Raw genomic sequence first — 23,159 nt, 5'->3', positions numbered from 1 at the left:
ACTTTTGTACTACTTTATATAGAAACACTAAGTCTGCAGACTAGAAGTTACTAAAAGGTTGTTACCAAAAAAGAAGAAAACTCCAATTAACTGAAAAGTGAGTCTATAACTCTAACTCTGCTTGTGCTAGATTGTTTAAGACATTGTGTGTATTTTTATATGACATACATTTTTCATGCCACTGTCATCATTACTATTTTTTTTAATTTATGAGACCTTCCTGACATCCTCATTCTTAGTGAAACAAAGCTTCCCTCTAAGGGCTGCAATAATAGGGGTCAAATTGATCTGAAGTACACAAAAGACTGCATTTGTGTACATTAAATCACCTTCAGCTCAGAATACAAGAAATATAAATATGTTACCAACCTCTCTGCAAAATGAGATGCTGTGTAAGGTGCTGTAGATCTGTGGTCACTGTGCCTCATCAGAGATAATATTAATGGGGGATCTTAACCTGACCTGGCTTTCTGACAGCTCTAACAAATTATAAGATCAGTGCCTGCAACTTAATCTTTTTCAGCTTTTAGATAACCCCGCCAGACCAAATTTCAAAAATCCTCTTAAAGCCACATTAATTGATATCATACTTACTAACAGTCCACACAAACACCCTGCCTATGGATTGTTTGTTGTGATGTCAGTGCCACATTTAGTGTCACACACATTAAAACCCACAAAAAGCAAAGAAGAATTTGTAAGAATTTAAATCTTCAGGATACTTTACTGCTATTAAACAAAATAGGAGATGTCTGCAATCTAAACAGCTAACTGAGCAACACTCCGTCCGTTTTAAAACGTCCTTGCTCAGCAGATGTAAAATAATTTGGTTAATTTACAACTACCCGCCTTTTTCTCTTCCTAAACATACAGCAGCCACAGGAGTCTGCTTTTTGTCCTGCTCATAATATAACAGCTGCAGTCTGACACAGTCTCCTCCTTAAATCAGATAGTTTTTTCTCCCCAGCTTCTTCGCTTGATACTTTCCAATTAGCACTCCTTAACCACAGACTAGTTTAAAAAGCAGAAAAATGCAAGTACAAGGTATTCTGCTCCTCTACCTGTGACTCTTGTCCTGCCATTTAAGCTTCAAAAAGCTTGTATATAACTTATACAGAGTCTACCAGATACTTGGAATTTGGTTTTAGGGCAGACTTTTAAGATATGGCTCAATAATATATACAGTATTAAGAAAAAAATCAAACTAGATTGCTTGTACAGAAATAAAGACTGTCTTCTTTCTCATATTGCTCTCCAATTTAAATGTAATAAATATACAATCCAGTAAATGCTTAGCTTAGATACTCACTAACCTTGGCAGAATGGTTTTAACCTCTGAATATTTTAAAGCTTCATCATATAACGTTTGTTTGTTAATTGTGTTCTTGTGATTATAAATTTTTTCTCAAGTGTCTCTGGAAAAAAAAGAGAGAGATTTGAATCTCATCGTGACTGCCTGAACAAGTAAAAGTATATCAGGTTTTGTGGCGCCTTTAAAAGAGTAAGGCTAGAATGCATGGGTAGCAGTCACTAACGGGTCAAAGTGCACACAAAGTTCACTGGGCTGGCAAAAAGCTTGCAAGGGAGGAGTGAAAGCAGCACAAAGGAGAAACCACAAAGAAAGCAAAAACAGATATGGAGGGCTTTCTTCACCTTAGTTTTCAGCTTTCCTCCAATAATGATTGCTGGAATGGGTAAAGGTAGGGATTAGATTTAAACAGACATGATCTTTGATATGCAGAGAGACAGACATCCTGCTGCTGAGATCACGCAGCACGCAGCTGACTACAAGTGGACAGAACAAACTCAAAGTGCAGGCGAGCTCTGCGGCAGTTTAAAAGAGTTGCATGTTTTCTCCAGAGATCCAATATATTCATAACAGCCTTTCAACACTTGTCAAACAATACTGACCAAAGGCAACCTCTAATACACAGTCAGAAATTACACAGCAGATTTTGGGTAAAAATAGCTTGAGGCAAATAGCATTGAGAAGCAGTAAGAATGCATTACAACGTAGGGAGGCTGCACTCCCACATTGATATTTCAACAAATCAATACATTCTGCTTTCTGAGAAAACATAATTAAGATGAACCTTAATCATGTGAACAGATGTGACCACACCTGACAAAGAATAGAAGAGAGACCCTTCTCGTGTTACTATTAGAGTTTCTTTATCCAAAAAGTATACAACTTGGGGAACACTTGCTTTCCATGAAGAACAAATATATATGTATATATATATATATATATACATATATAAAATGTTAGTATATGTCGTATTTATTATATACTACAAATAAAATGTTAGTATGCCCTGAAGACAAGTGATTTTGCTTTAACTTACTACTACGGAGTAAATGTTGACTGCATAACAAAGTTGCTATAGAATGATGACATCAATGGCATTTAGATTTCTTTGTTATTTATATTTCATGCAGTAATTTTGATTCCTCTGTATCGATCAGTGGCAGTAAATGGCAGAAGGTGGAATGACTCAGTTAAGCGTTCCGTCAACTAAAACGGTGCAGGTGCAAACTTTAAGATCATTTGCTTTGTTTTAGCTCCAACTTAAATGCACAGATCATCCTTCTTTTGTGAAAAAAGAGAAAACCACATGACTACAATGTGCATTTTAAAAAACCTAAGCATCTTAATAATGTGTCACACGGTGTTGATGCTTCATACTATTCCTGAATTCCTCACCATCTGTCCAAGCTTGTTAGGAAATAAGAAGCGAACGTAAACACCATTCTTTGAGCGCTCTTACCTGTCACAGGTCTCAAGAGATTGTTTACGACTAAGCAATACCAGCTTAGCTGAACTAATATTTGTGAGGTCACAACAAATCACCTTTTGTTTTGCAATGTACTAGTCACACATACGTAACAGACTAAGACGCTAATACCTCCCTTCCTGCAAACCTCAATATGTCTCTGTCTGCAAAGTTAAGTGAACACAGACACCAGGGCGAATTAAATGTTGCTGTATTTGCTTCTACATTTTAAATCCATGAACTTTAATCATCAGGTCTCTTCAATAAGATTTCTGCAGCATTGTGATTCCATTTTTTAAGGGAACATCCAGCAGGTTGAAAATAAAAATGAGAGTGATGTAAGCCCCCTTCAACAACTCTTCTGTGCTGCTGTAGAGCTCATGCTGGATTACAAGACACTCACAAACTTTGGCAGGTAGTAAATCAGTCAACAGTAAATGCCATCTTTTATCAGATCATAAAATCTGCTTGTAGGCATTTAATTTTCCCCTCTCTTGTTTTAAAAGGGAAACAGGCAGCCTAAAGAAACCATGTTTTGTTTTTATAGAGGTTGCAGGAAAAGCAGGGTGTGTGTAAACAGAGCTAAGCCAAGCACTTCTCGTGCATTTGTTTTTGCCTGCGAGCGACAAGAATGTGGGGAACTGCCACTCTTGTGAAAGCAGGTATGAATGTTGTACATATTTTATGTGACAGATGAATAAGAAAATATTGAAATGATTGTTTGTTTTCAGACAGTTACTATGCTAATGCTTCAAGGCAATATCCATACTGCCATCAAGACGTCTCACTGGAATATTTTATGCTGAAAATTAGTCTCAGAAATTTGTCTCACGGTGTTAGAAACCCTAACTATCATGCTACAACTTTCCAAAAAAATTAAAATAAATGTCTGTGTGAGTCAGCCGTGTATCTTGCAGATAGCTGGATTGTGTTATCCAAAAGTCTGTGGTGTCCAGCTACCTCTGATTTCAGCCAGTGCCATGCCCTTCCCCGGCCTTGAGGGGCACTCTTTACTTACAGCACCTCTTTTAAAGGTCACCGTGACTGGGGCAAGTAAGCTAAAGATTGGACCTGGCCCCAGCCACTGCATCACCCTTTATCCTTTACTAAACCCCTGTGCCTTCTTACAATTGCAGCCCTTATAAACACCATTCACTGTGCTCCCTTTTACACTAGGTGAGGTCAGAAGTTCAGGCCACAGGTTTTAACAGTTAAGGCCGAGCTGTGAACTTGTGACCTCCTGGGGTGAGTAGCAAGGGGGAGAAAACTAGAGGGAAGAAAAGAAGGGGAGGCTGGTGGTGGCGGTGGGGGGGGGTCATCTCTCTTCAATGCAGAAAGGCTGAATTTACAGCTGCATGCTGACTGCATTGCAAGCGCAGCAGAAAACACCTGATAGCATCTCCTTGGGGGAGGAACCGCCCGACCCCTTTGTTGTCTCACTAACAGTCACCCCAGCACCATAAATCATGTTAATTACTTGACTGATGGAATAAATCTTAAAAAAGTCAGTCTGTGGGTCTTGGAACAAGAGGTTCCCGCACTGCAGTTCTGCTTGCTCTGCGTTATCTGTCATCCCATAGTCACTGGGTAATCTGTCCATTTGTTGTTGCCTGAGAAGGACTTTTTGAAGAAGTGGACAGGCTAAGAGAAGGTTGGGCGTCGGTGACACGCATATCTCTCTGTAATCCATCTTCCTTTTGGTGGTCTCCGAGGGTGCATTTCATAAAATAAGGTTAATGTTAAACTTAGATCAGCAGTTAAAAGTGTTTAAAGCCAAATCATGCCACATTTAAAGTGCAGAGCCAGAGAGTGACTGGAAATGATATGATAGAAAAATGCCTTTAAAGACACAATTACAGTGCATGCTTTTGATAGAAGAAAAATAAAAAGCCAGTTCCATCTTCAAGAATTCAGGCTACAGAACACATATTGTTTGAAAAAGCTTTTTTTCCCCCCCTAAAAAGCTATTTTTGAAAGCCATCTCTTGAAATCATCCATAAATTACATATTTCCCATTTCTACATGCTACCAGATTGTGTGGAACTTTAGCAGTCTAACTCAGAGCCGCAGAGCAGCATGCCAAAGACATGAAAGGTCATTCACACACAATAACAATCCCTCTAAGAGTGCACTCATAGGCTTGTGGGTAATTACAGTTCTTTCACTGGAGTGTTTTGTGTTTCGCTTTGCTTGTTCTGTCTCAAAAGCTAACAACCACTCATTATTCACGGTTTGAGTTGGGCTTTTTTTTTTTTCCTTCAGCAGGTCAAATTACACCCAAGAGTGACAGCTCTCAGAGAAAGAGAGGACCAACAGCCTCACTGCGTTCTGGTAAGTGTAGTCTTAAATCAAGGGGGCAGGGACGCTGACTACAGCCCTGCAGTCTGTTGACTTTGTGGCAAGGACAGCAAAGGGCTGGAGACATGGATATACTGTACTCTTAGAGCCCACTACAACAAAGTGCCTTCCATAGTAGCCGTAAAGTCTGTGATATACCTTTCTAAGGTACTTGTCCAACACTCTGTATCTTGAGAACTGAACAATCTTTTCACAGCAGGAGCTTATGGTTCAAGAAGGCTGCACTAATTCAAAGACAGAGAGTTTATTATTTATTCATGTGTGTATGTGCATATGTGGGACTGTATTAGGGGCAGGCGGTACTCTGAATTCGTCATTATTCGTTATTATACACATCACTGGTGGCATGACAGGGATTGGAACTGTAAACCTGCACATGTTTTTATGCTTTTGTCTTCTTTGCTAAACATATTGAGTTAACATGTAATGAAAAGTGCTATATAGCAAAAAATGCTGTTGCTAATGATACAGGTTGTGAATTAGCCTACCATCACTACCTTTATACCTACACACATATTTTGGTGAGGGCGATGTACTTCCTACAACACCTTATTAACATCACCTGTACTTATTACGTAAAGGCGACCAACAGCCCAAATGCCTGGAGCTCTTCTTTCCACCGATTTGCAGTTAGTGCAGAACTAGTGTTAATTAATGGCAAACTGCAAGTCGCTTTATGACCTACTGTTATCGGCCCAGTCTTAACCTTTAAGGACGAGCTTAAAAGGTGAAGCCTGAGTCAGTGAACTGAGTTGCAGTTAACCATTAGCACGCATTCATACTAGCAAGACAAAATGTCAAGGAGACAAGGAGATGGGGATCTGACCTGTTTGCTTATGGGCTGCAGAAAGTCCCACGTTGGCTCAAACACAGTGCTGACCCAGGCTAGCATGTTCTGAACAAAGTCTACACATGAGTTTTGATAAGTTACAGTGTTCCAAAATCAGTGCTGGAAGAAGTAGTAGATATTAGCATGGAGAGGAACGTAGAATTCTTGTAAAATTCCCGATTTAGCTCAAACATTTGTGATACCTTTCCCCCCCATAAGTAAAAAACGTAATAATAGAAGAACAGTCAACAAAGGAAAAGCAGCATCCAGAACATGTCCAGCCACATATACACATCCACAAATCTACCTGCATGGCTAGTTGGGGAATTTTTCTCCTTTGAAAGGATTTACGATGCCAAACAGAGGGTAATGAAACCCAGAGAGATATTTACTGTCAGTGTCAGAGCTTATTATCCCGGGGAGGAAAATGGGGTCAACTGGAAATACTTGCTGAAAACGGGGTGTTGTCTGAAAAGGAAAAACAGTCTTGCCTCTGTGCCGTCGGAGTTCTAAGATCTCGAACAATAAGGTCACTGTTGAAGGATCAAACATCAGTAAGGCGGGAATAAATGGGCAATTCACTGTGAACTTCTGATGTTCTTATTGTTCTTACTGCAGCATTTTGCCCATGGTGCACTCTCTAATTTCTTTGATATGGTCCATAACTCATCACTGCACAGCTGATGTGGCATCTCCCTCTATTTAAAGTGTACACAAGACCACCATGTGAACATCAAGATGATTTATATCCACCAGACAAAACCAGGGGCTTTGTCTGCTGCACATGCCACTGTCTGGTATCAAATTCAGTGACAGAACATTTATTGCAGTGCGTTCAATTTGTGGCAATGCTCTAATCTGACCAGAGACATAACCCTATTTCGCCTGCATTATACAGGCTCGCTACTTGTCACATAACCAAACAGGGAAATCGCATTTTAATAGCAATTCACTCAAATAAAACTGCATGCTTGCTTGGTTTCGGCAATTGATCACAAGTTGTAAAGTTTTAGAGCACAGCGTATTTTACGTGTCTTTATGTAAACACCTCTTCGCAAGTGTCGATCTTTCAGACAAGAAAGTTTAGTATAAAAATATCAGGCGGAAAAATATATTGCCAAACCACACCACCCTATTCAAGCGGCAATAAAACAGTTTACCACGCTCCCCTTTAGTTACTCTTGCCATTTTCATATATAAGGATTATTGTAATAATGCAAGCCAATACCACGGTATTGATCATGGCATTTACCTTGACTGCTTAAGAAAGGACTGTCAATACAGTAAAAATGAATGAGCTGTCCAAACAAGCTTCTCTGCAGATAATTAAGATCATAAAGGCAGAGAACTGGACTGGATGTGGTCACGGTGATATGGCTAACGCTCCTGTGAAGCTCAGTTTGAACAGGAATACAGAGGTATAATATTAACACCAGATGAGTGTTGACGCATTCCCATTCACACATGACTCCACTGAACCAGAGCCCATAAGCACATTCAATTATTCTTCTCCTGAGCCATTACAGGCAGAGTGGCTAGTATTATCACCACCTAATGGCAGATAATACACAATATTCAGGAGTTCAGTGTACTAAGCATTTGCACAAGCCTTGGTAAAGTCCCTTACTTAATCATCCATTTGGTACTCTGGGGAGTAGGTTGGAAAAACCAGAGGCAACATTTCTTTTGGCACGGAGGCCAAGCTACAGCAGAACTGCACATGTTCATCAGGGGACCATGAGAGGAGACACAGCTGTAGTTTGTTGTAGCCTTTTAAAATGAGTACAAATGTTTTTGTTGCGTTGGATTATTTATTCTGCATACGAGACGCCCTTTAACATAAAGGAGAACAAAACTGAAGTAGGAGAAGGAGGAATAGGGAAGTGAAAGATGCACAGCGGTAACATGTTGGGCAAGGCTCCTTATGAATATCGAACGGCTCTTGCAGAACTTGTATCCCTAATTCTGCACCATCATTTCCTCTGGGAACAAACTTAAATAGATCACACTGGTTGAGATCCATTATCCATCACAGCATCCCCATTCATCTCAAATGCATAATTTCTATGGGTGATGTGTTGCAGTTCCCAATGCATCAACATTATTTATGGTTTGACATTATAAAAGTAAGTGCATAATTTATGGGCCTAAATTAATGCACTACCTTCCGTGTGCTGTCTGTTTCTCAGAGATTCAAAGCCAGATTGCCGCATGCCAAAACTATGGAGCAATCCCATTTACAGCAGAGAGCCCACAGCAGCCTTGATTTATGACGGTAAATTAAAAAGAATGAAAAATTTATGACAGCAATTTGTGGGCAGTCATAAAACTATTATAGAACTTTGAAGTGGTGTTTTGTCCTTTTGCGTGTAAGTGATGCAAGATGACCCAGTCTTACAGAAATACCTCAAGTCGTCTTATGCGAGCAAGATCACCGCTAGATCGAGATCGCCGGTTACGCTGTCAGAGAGTCAAAAATTGGAAAGTTAATTGACAGAAAATGTTATTAAACTTGAGCGAATTCTATTAAAACACCACTGTTTTAGAAATCACTGCAGTCAGTACATGCCTGCTAAGTGTGTGTTCAACCTCGCTTTTGCATGAAATCGAAGCCGCAGCTGGCATTAGAGTGGATGCCAAGCCATGATTGAATGAAAGCCCATCCTTGACTGACAAATGATATATTAAGCTTTCAGTCAGCAGGGGGGGAAGCCAGGCATGTCAGTTACCTGCTACAGCAGAAACTCCACTTGTCAATCTTCCATTGGCAGGGCTAAACAAGATCTGAAACGTTAAAAGCCCTGCACACTGTAGTTTTTCACTTCCTTGTGTGTCCTGGGCACTTAGACATCTCAGCTATGTGATGGCTATGAATCAGCATCTGCCATGGATGTCAGGGCACTGCATTCATAAGTGAAACACAATTTGGTAGGCCTCTGGGCGTGCTCCTACAGTTTCATGCAGAATATCAGAGAACATCAAAAAAATGACAGACAATTGACTCCTGAACATTAACGGAAAAGTGACCTTCATGAGGAAAAGTACATCACTGAGTATATCATCATGACACATTTCACACAGGCAAATTAGACACACCCACTTAAATGGCCATGTAGGGCTATTGTTTCTGTGTGTGTAAATATGTTTGTGTCTGCTCCAAGTGTGGTCCATTAATAAAGATCTGAGCGCGTATGTGACAGAGGTCTGTGGGCAGTGTTGGGCAGCTCTGAGTGGCCCTCTCCTTGACTCTGACAGTGTTGATTATGGATGATTAATGGTGTAAAAGAACAGAGAAAAAAGGTCATCTCCTGGGTACTACAGGGAGCAGATACGCTGCGGGTAATTAAGACACTCGTGTAAGCATGATTAATACACACATGACACTGAGCGTGGTAAACAGGGAAAACAGATCTTTGAGTTATGGACTCATTTCTATTTCTCCAAGTACAGAAAATATGGTGACTGTGTAAAGTGATTTAATTCAAATAAATACTTCAAAGCTTACCTGTTTCGAAGGTAGACGATCCAGCCAAGTATGCAGACATGAAAAATAAAAAAGTAAAAAGTATTAAAATAAGGATAACTTTAATATTTTACCATAATAACATGAAAAAAATATTATTCGATCTTTCTGTCAAGCACTGCGTCCATCTGTATTTTACTAGTGCAGCCTATAGGCCAAGCAAGGATTATATGACAACAGAGTAGCATTTAAAAAACGAGGACTGGCCAGCCTAAGTTGACCCGCTGCCACGGAGAAATCAATCAACATCGATATGTTCTCACCACAGTCTCCTCTAAGACAGAACACATCAGCACATCCTGTAAGCAGCCTTTACTCATATTACACTTGCTTGTATAGATGGTACAGCATGTACACATGGGCAGGACACCAGGTTGCAAATAGTTTTTAGGAGTCCTAATTATTATCAGATTACGCTTACCGCTGACATGGTGACAACAAATAACAAAACACAAATAAACTTAAGCATCTCCGTATTTTTCATATTTATGCAAATAAGTGAAGTCAGTTGGGTACATTCAAATAAATACAATGCGTTTAATGACTAAAATGATACGGATGATTTAAACTGACACAAGAAATACCAAAAAACTAAGGCTGTGTAGGCCCCTCTCTGTCATGTGACAAGCTTAGGGTTCACAGGTTCGAGCAGTCTGGGTGACAGCTGTCACTTTACTCCAGTTTAGTGACTTATTCTGTCAGTTAGATGGCATATGCATGCCCCAAACTTACCACACAATGACTTACTCTTGGTTTTCAGGTTTACATAGCATGCAATAACCTGATTGTGTATGTGTTCTTAGATTTAGTTTGCCAAAAGCAAAAAGAGAAGCTTTCTTTAGCACCAAATAAGATGCCACTTTTTGTCTGTAATTGAAAGCGACACTGTTCAGTGACGTTACAGCAAAAACACAGTACACAGGTAACAGTTACACTTTGCAATACTAACATACTGTTAGGTTGGTGATGAGTGAAACTGATGCTCATCAACAAGTCATACTAGTAGCGCTATAAAAATAGTAGCTGACAAAGGTCTTCAGCTTTAGTTCTTGTCTAATAATCCGTGATAGTGTAATGGTACAGTTATAATCGTCATGACTAAACTCATTACGGATCACGTGGGCGTTGGGGGGCTGTAGTTAATGTTGGAGCAGAAAGGCGACACTGAGGAGAAGCAGAGCCACTTCGAGGGCAAAATTTCTGCATTCCCAGTGAGACAGTTTGCAGGCTAGGACAGGCAATACCATGCTCCATACTGCCTGTTTATCACCTTTTCCCCCCATTTCCTGTTCCTGATCTGTATTTTGCAGACTCACCGCCAAAAGACATTACTGCAGGTCACACATTTTTGTAATTTTAGGTGTACATCTATGTCGATAACGCCCACTTAAACAGAGACAGTAATAACGATATGATGTTCTGTGCAATAACACAGCTGTCTTCTCCTGATACTTGTCGAGACAGAAGGGCCCGTGTCAGGTTCTTAGCTAAATTGTAAGTGAGTTCCAACGTCAGGCTTACAGTATGCCGCACGGCTTCACATGTCAACCAACAGAGGACTACCGGGGCTGACAGTCACCATGCAGCTCCACACGCAAACCCTGCCTGTACCAGAGGCCTTGCGATGTGATAGCGCCACAGAAAACAAAGGGATGGGCTCCATATGGCCAGCCTTCAAAAAGAAAAAGAATGGAACCGTGAAGAGAGTCTGTATGACAGCACCAGGAAGCATGTGCCATGAAACGGGATCTCAGCCAACACAACACTGATTTGCAGCTAAAGCTGGTTGTAATGTGAAAAAATCTGGGTTTAAATTCCTTCGTTACCTTTTTTTAAAAAACTTATCATACTTGATAGGTTAAAGGTTTGCAGGGTTCCAGTATCATTAGGGCTTTTGACTTCATGTAGAAGCGGTTTTAACCACTCATTCATCAAAAGCAGCCTTATTGTGTGCATATTTGGACAATCTGGAAAACTCTTATTCCTGAGTAAGATAGAAAGCAGGATTTCTCACTTCCTAACACAAAGTGCACACAGACTTGGCAGCAGATTTCCTGTTGGAGCCCTGTGTCTCCTTTGTCCCATCCAAGTTTGTTAAACCGCTGTCATTTCAATTGTTCTGCTATAGAAAAATTATAATCCACCTGTCAACAATGACAAGCTGTTGGAAAACTCAGCTAATGGATAGTGTGGGGCCCTGAAATTCCAACCAGGGCACTTACTGCCAACTAAAACCATTACAGAATGACAATTCTTTTCAGTTTATTTGAAAATTGAACTGAATCACTGCTGCCTCCCTGACCATGTAACCACGATCAATTTCCACAGGCAGACACAGATATGAATAAAAGGGGAAAATGAAATATTGACTTGTTTAGTGTGGGTTTTTATCTCCTCCTATTTTAGACAACAGCATAAAAGCTTCATTCAGCATACTTAACTATTTCACCATAGTGCAGATAGCAGTGCGTCTGAGATAGCCACCCTATATTTAGGGTTACACTGACATGGAATTAATAATTTGATTCATGGGCCCATTCCTAGCCGTTTCCATAGGTAATCAGCCCGAAAAGGGAAACAGTAGCGCCAACAATTACAGATGAATGTTGTCTTTAGTCAGCTCGCTTTGCTGGCGTCATCAAGGTAATTGAGGAAAGATACATTTTCACAGTTGAACATACAGGGAAAGTCATGTAACATGACTTTTTAAATAATGGGTTCTGCTTGAAAAGAAACATTTTTTTGTAGAAAAATGTAATAACTGAATTGATGTCGGGATAGCAAAAAAAACAAGTTTTGATTGCTCTTGTGACCTGTGCACAGTTAGCATGCTGCGAGTTTACCAGCATGGTCCAGGATCGTTTTTGTTCACACCCAGGGCCTATAACACCTACAGCCCTACAGACAATCGCTAAGGAGGATCACTTTGATCTCTGTGCCTCACTAAATCAACACCAGACAAGGTTCACGCAAAGGTCGGCAAAGTCATCCGATCGTCACATTCCAAAAGCAAGCATTGCGTGACCGCCTTGTACTGGTAGAGGTTAAATGTCACCAAAAGTTCATGCATGATACCGGAAGTTGGACAAATGTAATGTGGCCCTAACACGAAAAAAGGAAAAGAAAGCAAATACAAGCAGGCAGAAATGTGGTTTCTGCAGCTAGTGGGTTTAAAAGTAGCACTTTAAAAAAAAATAATGAATAAATTCTTAAAGAAAATGAAAATAATAAACAGTCTGTCTGTTTTCTGTTTAAATGTTTCTGCTCCATATTTACAACTGAAATAAAACCTTGGGCTTAAATGGCTCCATGTGTATATCACTTCACACCATTTAAACATATCTTGTACACATTTCCCAGCTTTGATACTGAGCAGAGACAAGGATAGCAACAGTAACGCGCTCCCTGTTCAGATCACACAAACACAGAAGTACCCTGCACTGCTACACAGTCATTTACACAGGGTCACTACTCTTTACAGGAGACCAAACCTATCATAACACAGCTGTGAGCACAGACCTCCTTTGTATTCTGAGAAAAGAAAAGGAGGGGGGGTTAAAAAAAAGATGATCCAATTAAAGTTGTATATCACTCTGCTATCCTCTGTCAGTGCATATTCCTCTGGCTCTATTAGAAGCCAGCTCCTCCCAGGCAGGCCAGTGTTGCTCTGTAATTACACCTCTTCCTCTGACAACCTGCATGATTGTTTTCCTAACACTGTATTACTTCGTTAGTACTTTCCAGTGTGCGTTATTTTTAAACTGTCAGTCTGGCTCGACTCATCCTACCCCCACCCACCCCCCACCCCCCGCCCATCCATCCCCACCCCCACCTCCAATCTACACTCGTCTGTTTATCATAGCAATCATTAATAACTGTCACTTGCCAACATCCATAGAACAAACTCATTGCCTCATTACTATGTTGGAGCGTTTGTTCCAGCGCAACGCTTGTGTATCGCTCACAACAGGGCCAAGCCAATTACTTTGCTGAAATGGAATCACATTAATCAAAACTTAACAAGGTGGCAAATTTAAAGATATCACATTGCAAAAGACAGCATAACTAATATGTCACTGTCGCGGCTGGTGTTGAGGTATGCAGCAGGCAGGGACTAAATATATTGCCTTCCGGGGTCCGTATGAATTTAGACATTTCGTATGATAAGTATTATAAGCCGAATGAACTGCTTCTGAGGACCTCCTTGTCACGGCAGTAAACAAATGGGGGGGGTCAGGACAGATAAAGGATTGGAAGAGAGGGAACAAGAGACAGAAGAAAAATGCCAAAAAAATAAAAAGGGAGAGATAAATAAACCTTAACAGAAATGGGAGGACAGGAGTGGGAAATGACAGAGGCAAAAGAAAGCAGAAGAGGACAAAAGTGGGGAGTAACATGGAAGGAGGAGGTGCTTAAAGACTAAGAAAAGGCACCGAAAAGGAAGGATAAAAGGAGAGAAGAGATAGGAGGGATGGACAGGGGAGCAGTGATGTAGAAACGAGGAGAGTGAGAGGGAGGAGGAAGCGCTGAGCGTGTCTCTGAGAGCACCAGCAGGCGGCAGTTCATCATGTCTCCCTTCACAGAGACGTTTTCTTTTACACTTTAAATGATGATACTCATCAATCACAGTCTGACAGCTGCATCAAACCAGCTGCAAACATGCAAAGGCCAGCAGTGTGAAACCTGCTGACGCCACCCATCGCTGCATACAGGAGGAATCAGTCAGCCGCTCGGCCTCCGCCCAGGATTTATCTGCTCTCACAACACACCAGCTTGCTTTTCTCTCCGGCAAACCTAGAGTAAATACAATCTATTTCAACAGAAGTACCTCGCATGGGTTTGAGAAATCACATATGGATGGCCAAACTTTCACTGAGTATTTAATTTGGACAGCTTCCTTTGCAATACTGTTAATAACAATGCGAATATTCTGCTCTATTTTAAACACAAATATTTAGTAGCACCAAGCAAACGCAAAGCCAGCAGGTTTCTGCAAATAAGATTGAGTTTAAGACCACCGACACACTACGTAAGTCACAAACGTGTAACTTACATTCGTGCCTTTTGCTTTACTGTAATGTAATGTTTCGGAGATTGGGTGTACTATGCCGCCTTCACAAAACCTGGCAACTTATTACCTGTGCGATTGAAAAGTTAACATGAGTGCTCACCATATTGGGATGCTAACACTTGTGAATGATGCAATAGTGTAACTGCGCAATTTGTAGAAATCTGCACTTGGATCGAGGCACATAACGACAGATTTTACTGAAACTGAAGCCATGTTGGAGAAATTTAACCATAATTTTCCAATGAATGATTAAAAACCATTTCTGCAATTCATCTGCATTTTGAATTCATCATTCACGAAGACAAAACGGCAGTCCTTGGTGCCAGAGGTTATCCATACACAGATCATCCACACTACTGGTCTTAGATGACTCCCTTCAGCCATCCTTCACTTTCTCCTCCTCCGCCTTCTCCTCCCTTTTATTTAGCGTTCTTAGTGACTGCTCATTTCTAGCACTCAGTCAGAGGGAGGGGGGAGCGGGGTGAACTGAACAGAGCCAAGCAGATGGATGCGAATTCAAAGTTTCCTGATCTTTAGCAGAAGTTATAGAGGGTTATCTTTGGCTGTATATCTGGGCCCTGGCAGCTCTCCCCTGGTGATGAAGGATTAAGCAGCACAGCTGTCTCTTCCCAGAATGATGCAGTGCAGTGCTCCCCGACACGACAGCATCACTTAATCTTAATGTCCGCTCCTCCAGCGCAGACGCACAGGACAAAGCCAATCAGCATCACATGCCACGGGGATGGACCCTGCTGCCTGGCCCGGGAGTCTCTCACCCTCGCAGGCCGATTAATCAACTTCAGACAGCCCAGTTCAATCCCAACTACAGCTCCCCTTTCTCTGATCTGCTCACTCCCGCTCTCTCGCACACACGCAGGAATATACACACTCTAACCGATGTGATGTATAGAGCAGGGGAGGGCTACCATGAAGGAACACTTATCAGATTTCAGTCCACATTATGCATGTCTTTGTGTTACACAGAGAAAAAAAGTAGAGAGCAAAGAGGGTGGGAGTGGAGAGTAGAACACCGGGGTGGGTTATTGAATGCTTACACCTCATTTCTGTCACAAGCCACCTATTTGTTGTGAGATCTATGAGCTCCAATGCAGGTTTAAGGAATAATGACTAATGCTCATTTGGACAAATGGCTCTTTGGGAGGTCCTGAGCAAGGATTTAAATCCAGAATGATACCTAAACCTTTTCCTTTGCACTGCAGTCTCAACTTCTCATTTCACCCGATAGCTTATCAAGCTGATCCCGATCCGAGAGCTCCATTAATTTGCACTGAACACGGACAAAACGCAGAAAATGGATTTCATTGCCCTAAACAAGGGAAATCCGCTGAGAATCTGCTCTGATATATCAAATGCTGTTCATCAAGTTGCCTAGCATCACGAAGACAGACAGGGAAATAATATGCATGGCAGAATGATGTTAGGGAAACGCACCCCAGTGTATGTTTAAGACGTCCTGTAGAACCCTGGTTATGTGCAGATATAGAATATTAGCTCCATAAGTTACTCTCAATTGCAGTCAGTCTCATTACCCACGGGCATTTCCCTGTTTCATGGAATGATGAAGAGCGTTTCGGCTTCAAGTCGAATAGTGGGGTGTATACAACATTAACGCACGCAGGACTCTCAGGCGTCCTATCCAAAAGGCCGCTATGATTTAGGAGAGCTAATTTAGAGCAATAAGCATTGAACACCATGAAAGCATCATTACGCTACTAGCATACAGTATGACCTTGAATAAGTAGTAAAACAACATAATGGGATTCTTTATCTGAAGAATACTCTAATCTTTCTTTCGCACAGTCCTCCTGTATCTAATATATGTGTGCTTATATAGTGCCTTAATAAAAGACATAAAAAGGGAGATGTTTGCATTATTGTATCTGTTTCACCATGGTACTGCAATTCATAACAGAAAAACGCTCTTAGGTTTGATAATAAAGACCTGTTTTTATTGCGGTGGAGTTCACGGTTATAAACAAAAGGAATTCATCTTATTAGTGATGTTATGAAGCAGCTCCTAGTCAGATATACCACACAATCTGGGCTTGATTTCTTTATCTGTCATTTCCAATCTCCTCACGGTGCAGCCTCTTAATCTAATAAGTTATTCTGGAAATATGATATTCACCAAGCAGCAGTGGTCATTTACACATAGTTAAATTGTTTCTACCAGGGTGATTACTGCTGGCAACAGCACAGCATACCGCTCGGGCAGTTTATGATGGCGTCTAAGAGCGATTTACCAGCGTTATCTTCCCGGCTAAGGGAATCATTTTGGCCAAAGTTAGCAGAGCCCATGGAAGATTTCAATCAGAGCTTTTCCATGAAGACCTCACCCGTTGAAACAGAGCAGAAACCAGAGAGAGGGCTGGAAAAACAAATCTTTTAAAGATTGGATACTCTTCTGCCAATGTGGGCATAGACAGCCTATTATTCTACTCAGCTGCATGAAGACAGATATTGATTTGTGGCACATACAAAGAACACGATCAAGGATATCGCAGGCTTTTCTCTCAGAACAGGACGATGGGTTTGTGTTGCATGTACCAAATGTTATTGCCAATATGCTTTGCTCCATTAAAACACAGAGCTAAACTCTGGTTCATATTTGTTTGGAAAATCCCCTTCCGAATTTCCTTATCGATACTTTGCCGCTTGCTGTAACATTTGTGCAGAAAGTAAAACTTCTGTCATCCTTGATGTGGAGTCAAACTCAGCTATCTAAAACTCAAGCACATTTTATGAACAGGTGAAAATAACCGGTAAGTACTGCTGGATGATACGGCTAAAGCATAAATTTGGCAGAACACCGATACGTATATTGAGACAAGCCTCTTATTACCCTACAATTCCAAAGATCCCTGTTCAAATCCACATTATAGTGCCGATTATATAGCCCAAATATTACTGTGCCATTTCAGTTTTATAGATGTCTACCTGTAGTGTGAAACCATCAATAGCCTTCTAATGATATGATGATGGAGCCAGGACATAGTTCCATTAATTCATCATTCTATATTCTCCTCCACACCTTCCAGACCCTGCTAATACAGACATCATCTTCTGCCCCACGCACATAATAAAGGGCTGTCAGATCCACAGCGTTATTAATTAGCACTTCTCTGAGGTGAAATTCAATCAATTGCAGGCCCTCTGATAGCTTTTTAGCAGGTTATGCAAATCAAATGTGACCAAGCCCCGTCGCTTCCACGGTGGTCGCTAAGAAGAAAAACCTAGCCGCACTGCACCGTCACTCCTCAGACTCCTCTCATTTCAGACTCCTCCTCCTCCTGGTCCTGTGACAGTGCTAACACATTCATTACTTTAACATTTGAGCTCTCCAAGCTCTGATCACATCAGGGAGGGTGAGAAAGAGAAGGTACGGTGGGATGGAGGGGGGTCCTTAATGTTCATTTAATTAGAATTAGACATATGGCGTATGGAGCAGAGATGGTGACAGGACTTGCAATGACTCACCTAAAGGGAGCAGAGAGGCAGCACTCAGACATCATGAGATCATAGGAGTACAATAATAGATGGACGAACCTATTTGATCTGAGTGGGTTAACAACATGTTTGCAATATGCTTGGAGTTAGAACTGGTTTCTGTATATAATAACAGTAATACTAATATTAAAGCAATGGCAGACCAGTTATAGATTTTATTTGCAGCTGTTTTTAGGCTTATGTCCTAAGGAGGCATATCCAAGCAAGAAACTCGTACAACTATTTAAACTGATACATCTAAAAGATACAAAAATAAGGTCAAGGTTCTTCTCCGACTGTAAAAATGGATTTTTGCTTTGGCTACTGTGCAGTTACACATCATTGGAAATGCACACTTCCATGCAAACATGTGAGGATGAGGGCAGCTAATGGCTCCAAAATCTCTCCTCGGAACCTATGCATTTTTCATGTCACCATAAAAGGACCGTCTGTGGCAAAGCTAACGGCGTCAGGCGCTAATTGATCTGCGCCTTTAATGTGTGTGAAACAGGGGAGTGCCGAGCAATGCCGCAAAACTGTCACCTCAGCCTTTTTCCTCTAATGCAGCCATAAATCCTGTGACTGTCGCCCTCTCAGTCAGATGTTTTCATTACTACCATATCAGTTTTATTGAAATTACTGACATCTGCATGTTTCAATAATTGCAGGTCCTCCGAAACAGTTGTAGCATTTTTTTTTTTTAAAAAGGGGGGGGAGGCCCACCGCTCTGCGTTCTCGATCAATTTTCTGCTCTCGAGGGACGAAAGAGGGAATGTGGTATTGGAAAAGGCACAGAGGCCCTGATAGATTGTGTGGTTACCCTGTGACGGAGACAAACAGTTTAATCCGGTGTAAATCGGCAGGCACAGTGTGAGATTGTTTTATACAGAGATGTAAATTGTATTGTCAAAATCAGTCATCTTCCAGGTATGGGGCTTAGTAGGAGCCACTTTAGAAGTGGAAAGACAAACGCTTATCTCGCTCCACAAACCCTGGGGGGAGGCACAGAGCCACCTGGAGCTAGCTCTCTCTTTGTGAGGACATAACACCGTCAAATGAGAGGAAGCACAAATACCTGCTGAATAAGGTGTTTGGGATTTATCAAAGCTGAAAACTATGACACAAATTTGTACATGTTGCTGGCTGCAGTGTTGGTTCTTATCATTTCACTGCAATGGGATCCTGGTGCAGTACAAAACAAACAGCATCACAGCCTAATATAATAGACACTATGAGATTGGGAGGTTACAGTGCCAGTGTAATGCATGTGTTCCTCCTGTTTGAATTATCTATGGTCTATCTATGCATAATGCATACTGGGATGGGTCCCATTATTATGGCGTAGCCGGGCAAATGAAATATCCCTGGAGTTTTCTTGGCGACACAGTCCACTAAATCAATGCAGCACTTTGATAAAGCTGTATGTCTAGATAATAAGTCAGCAATAACTACTTGCAATCATTTCATTAGGTACAGTATGGATGATACAGTTAGGGAAATGAGAAAAAGAGGGTTGAGTCTCTAATGTGGAAAGTGCTGGCTCCGTGCCTGCGCGTGAGAGAGACAGGGAGTAAAAGAGAGAGAGCGAGAGAGACGTGGACCGTAACTGCACCGGGTCTTTATTGTTTCGCCTTGATTTTTAAGCCTGTGTGCGTATGCTCCCGTATGACACACAAGCATTGTGCGGTTGGTGCGTGCATGTTTGTTTGCTGTGACTGGGACTAGACTGATGAGGCTTTAGTATATCTGTCAGGCACAGTTTGGGGATTGGAGGAGTAGGCAAGCGGGAGCCAGTGGCCATACATCTCTATTACACTAGATGGTCACCACTGTGGCCAGCTGTTTATTCTCATTAGTTCACACGTTGGCCATCCAAAGCAAGCCTTTATAGTCTTTCCCATAGCCAAGTCGACTGCGATCCAGTTCAAACCAGTCCAAAGCAGACGTCTTCAGAAGTACGTTTGTGTTATTTTTTTTTATTTTTTTTTATCGTTTAGTCGATGCATATTTTAACCTCCGCTGCAAAGGCACAGAGAGCAGACAGGAAAGTGTTATTGGCAAAAATCAATATTGATGATCAATTCCACCGCACAGCCACTCAATCATTCCTCCCGTATTCCCCTGTCCAAGCTGGTGAAAAATTGCAGGTTTTGGGTATAATATCTGTCTTCTACATTGCAATAGTTATTTGTTGTGTGCTGAAAATGCAACCATGTGACAGTGAGGCAGAAGTATTAGCAGGCTCTCTTGGTGTGGGATACGAGGGAAAAGGCTGCTTTTTCATAGTGGTGCACAGACAAGGCTGCAGTGAGAAAAGCTAATGGCTATGATTAATGACAAAGGGCCAGAGGAGAGCCGGGACACAGACGCTACATATATCATCCTCTCCCATCAGTCTGTGCACCTCCCAAGACCCTCTCGGCAGAGTGGGGGGAGAGAGAAGGAGGAAGAGGAGAAGTGAAAGAGGAGGAGGGGAGGCAGAAGTGAGAGTGAGAGAGACAAAAAAACGAAAGGAGGAGGACGAATGAGAGAGTTATCTACTCCCAGTCTTTTACACACAGGAATTGCTTCTCTCTTCTTGGGGGAAAGTGGAAAAAAAAAAAAAACAAGTGACAAAGAGGTGATAAGGTGAACAAGAAAATGGCGTGTAAAATAAGTAGGAGATATTCTGTGAGAGAGGACGAGAGCGGTCTGTGATCGTTCCTGATTTCAAGCAACTTGACTCTTCACGTGCCGAAGCCACATTTCCAAGGTCTTATCTGCCATATGGTCTGCCCTGTTTGGATGATTTATTAGGTGAGGAAAAGTGCACAGATAAATTTTACTGTGTTTCCCTGCAAAGGCAACCCACGGTGTCAATAACAAAACTCAGACGTCTTTAATGAAAACTTTTAGTACCGAAAGGGGTAACCATCTATTTATGAGTCGCTATAATATTACACCAGCAAAAGAAGAAGAAAAAAAATTATCTGTGCTTCTCACGCACTCTACAAAAAAAGGCCTGAGTTGGAACTGGTGGAGGGGGGTGGAGTGGGGGGGTGGCAGATCATATCCATATGTCAGCAGCTCCCAAGCACCCTGCATTTAACATGGCGCGGGTGTATTTCTGCTTAATTGAAGCATTCAGCTGTTTACAGCTCACACAAAAACAGCAAGGGTTTATTTATGGCCAATTATAGAGTAGTGTTTTGAGTGAAGGAGGCCCATTATGGATTCCAGCCCTTTTGATTCTAATTAGTCACTGTGTTCAGGTTTTTTGGTTTACATGCCTGATTTACTGGGAGGGGGCTCGGCAGTGGGGGTGAGAATTAATTTCCTATTAAACAACATATGCCCATTTCTAAATCAGACAAAAGCTTGCTGAGTAACAAGACATGAAAACAATAACTGTGGAACAAGCTGCTGGTACACCGTCGCTGCCGTGTTTACCTCTTTACTCGCGTTTCATGAGCAGAAATTAAGAAATTTAAAGACAGGGTGTGTGAACAAAAAAATGTCTTAGCTTCATTTAGTGCACAGTATAATTTTATGCCAGTATATTACAGTCATAGTATTTTCTTCAAGTTAGAGAAATGGCTGGATTATAAAAATAAATATCAAAGGCTAACCATGATGAGGGCATTAAAAAAATGTACTTCTTCAAAGGAAGACATATGTATATACCCAAATAAAAATGCGTTGAAAGCAAATAATAAAGCTGCATTATTTAAAGGCAAGCCTTTGATTGCAACTGCAAAAACTCAATGGCTTTCTTTCCACTGTGCTTGCCTTATGAACTCATGACATGTGTAAGCTATTCATTACAAGAAAACGGTTTGCCAAACGTGTGCCAACAGCTTCCCAACAATGAACTGTTAATTTGCAACTAAATGGGAGTCCAGTGCACATTTAGGTTTTCATTTGCAAACCAAAGCTGGTCCTTTGAAGTACAAATGTCCTACATTTAACAAGGTAGAGTCACAAAGGTCACAGATGACAAAGGGACTGGCTCAGAGCGAATGTCAACACGTTACCTAAATTCCAACGCAGCCACGGGTTTTCACAGTAAAACAATCGCCCCTAGCAAGGGAAAGAAGTGTAATGGCAGAGAACAAACATAAAACTGTATTTTTAATCTAATTACTTAAAAAGAATGCAGTAAAAAATAACCGATGCGTATGATTTAATGTTGTTCTCCCATTTTATAATCAATGGATAACCGGCGCTTGCGCTACTTTATTCCTCTCTTAAAGCTTTTTGACTTATTTATGGTGACTGTGTAGCAATTAATATTGCACAGGCTGCATTGTCATTTTTCAAGCCATTTCCCAGGAAATGTTGTACACCCCGTAATGGCCCCTCTAACGCTGTAGCTGTCATGTCCTGGACAGCTGCATTTTTACAAGACAAACTCAGACACGTCACACTCATCTCTCTGTGGACTAACTCGCTGCTCATTTCCACACAATAAACACACGCACATACACAGACCCACACAGAGGCCACGCCAGCAGCTGTTAATAGCTGCATGGAAAACTTTGATTAATATTTCACCCCTTGTTGCAGGGCTGCTGAGCGAGTGTCACCTTCCTAACATTGTCCCATGAAACCTTTTCTTTCACGGGCCCCCACGTTGGAGAATGACAAATCTGTTAGAAGGATCCCCCAAAACCTCATCAGGCTAATTACGGTGTAGCCATGCGGCTCTGATGTATGTCCACGTCTGTGCCTGTGTTCACACTAGTTTAGGTTGGAGGTTTGGATTGCAGCCAGGTTAGCAGTGCCAGAGCATGGCATGCTATGAAAAGAAATTGAGACCTCAGGTTTCAAATTAACCAGGTCTCAAACACTTCCCTCGTGTACATCCTCAGATTCACCGTGCTTAAAGACGTCGAGCTTTGGTTAAACCTTTGAGTCGGATTCGGCAGGTCATCCTCGGCCCCATCTCAGAGGAGGGGTTTTTTGGCAAACGGAGGGTATGAAAACAAACTTGGCTGAGAGATCTGGATGTAAACACTGCAGTTCCATTGAGGTACCACCCCCCCTCCAACCGTTTACAATGTTGTTGTCAATAAACTGGAAGGACAAGGTGATAAAAACCTTGAACAACAACATCAT

The 23,159-nt window shown here is 41.5% G+C and overlaps 1 protein-coding gene and 1 long non-coding RNA gene across 2 annotated transcripts in view; one reads left to right on the top strand and one right to left on the bottom strand.

Moving 5' to 3' along the window:
• lrmda (leucine rich melanocyte differentiation associated) overlaps window positions 1–23,159 on the bottom strand; it is a 205,725-nt gene that overhangs the window by 153,182 nt on the left and 29,384 nt on the right. The window lies entirely within an intron of this gene.
• The window catches only part of LOC112841998 (uncharacterized), a 28,379-nt gene continuing 6,787 nt past the window's right edge, over window positions 1,568–23,159 (top strand). Inside the window, exons 1-2 of the long non-coding RNA XR_003213549.1 lie at window positions 1,568–1,700; window positions 5,037–5,105. This is a non-coding gene — a long non-coding RNA (uncharacterized LOC112841998). The remainder of the gene's footprint in view (window positions 1,701–5,036; window positions 5,106–23,159) is intronic.

This window comes from Oreochromis niloticus, linkage group LG13 (assembly GCF_001858045.2).
Source record: "Oreochromis niloticus isolate F11D_XX linkage group LG13, O_niloticus_UMD_NMBU, whole genome shotgun sequence".
Taxonomy (NCBI): Eukaryota; Metazoa; Chordata; class Actinopteri; order Cichliformes; family Cichlidae; genus Oreochromis; species Oreochromis niloticus.
This window is presented reverse-complemented; position numbering and strand designations above follow the sequence as displayed.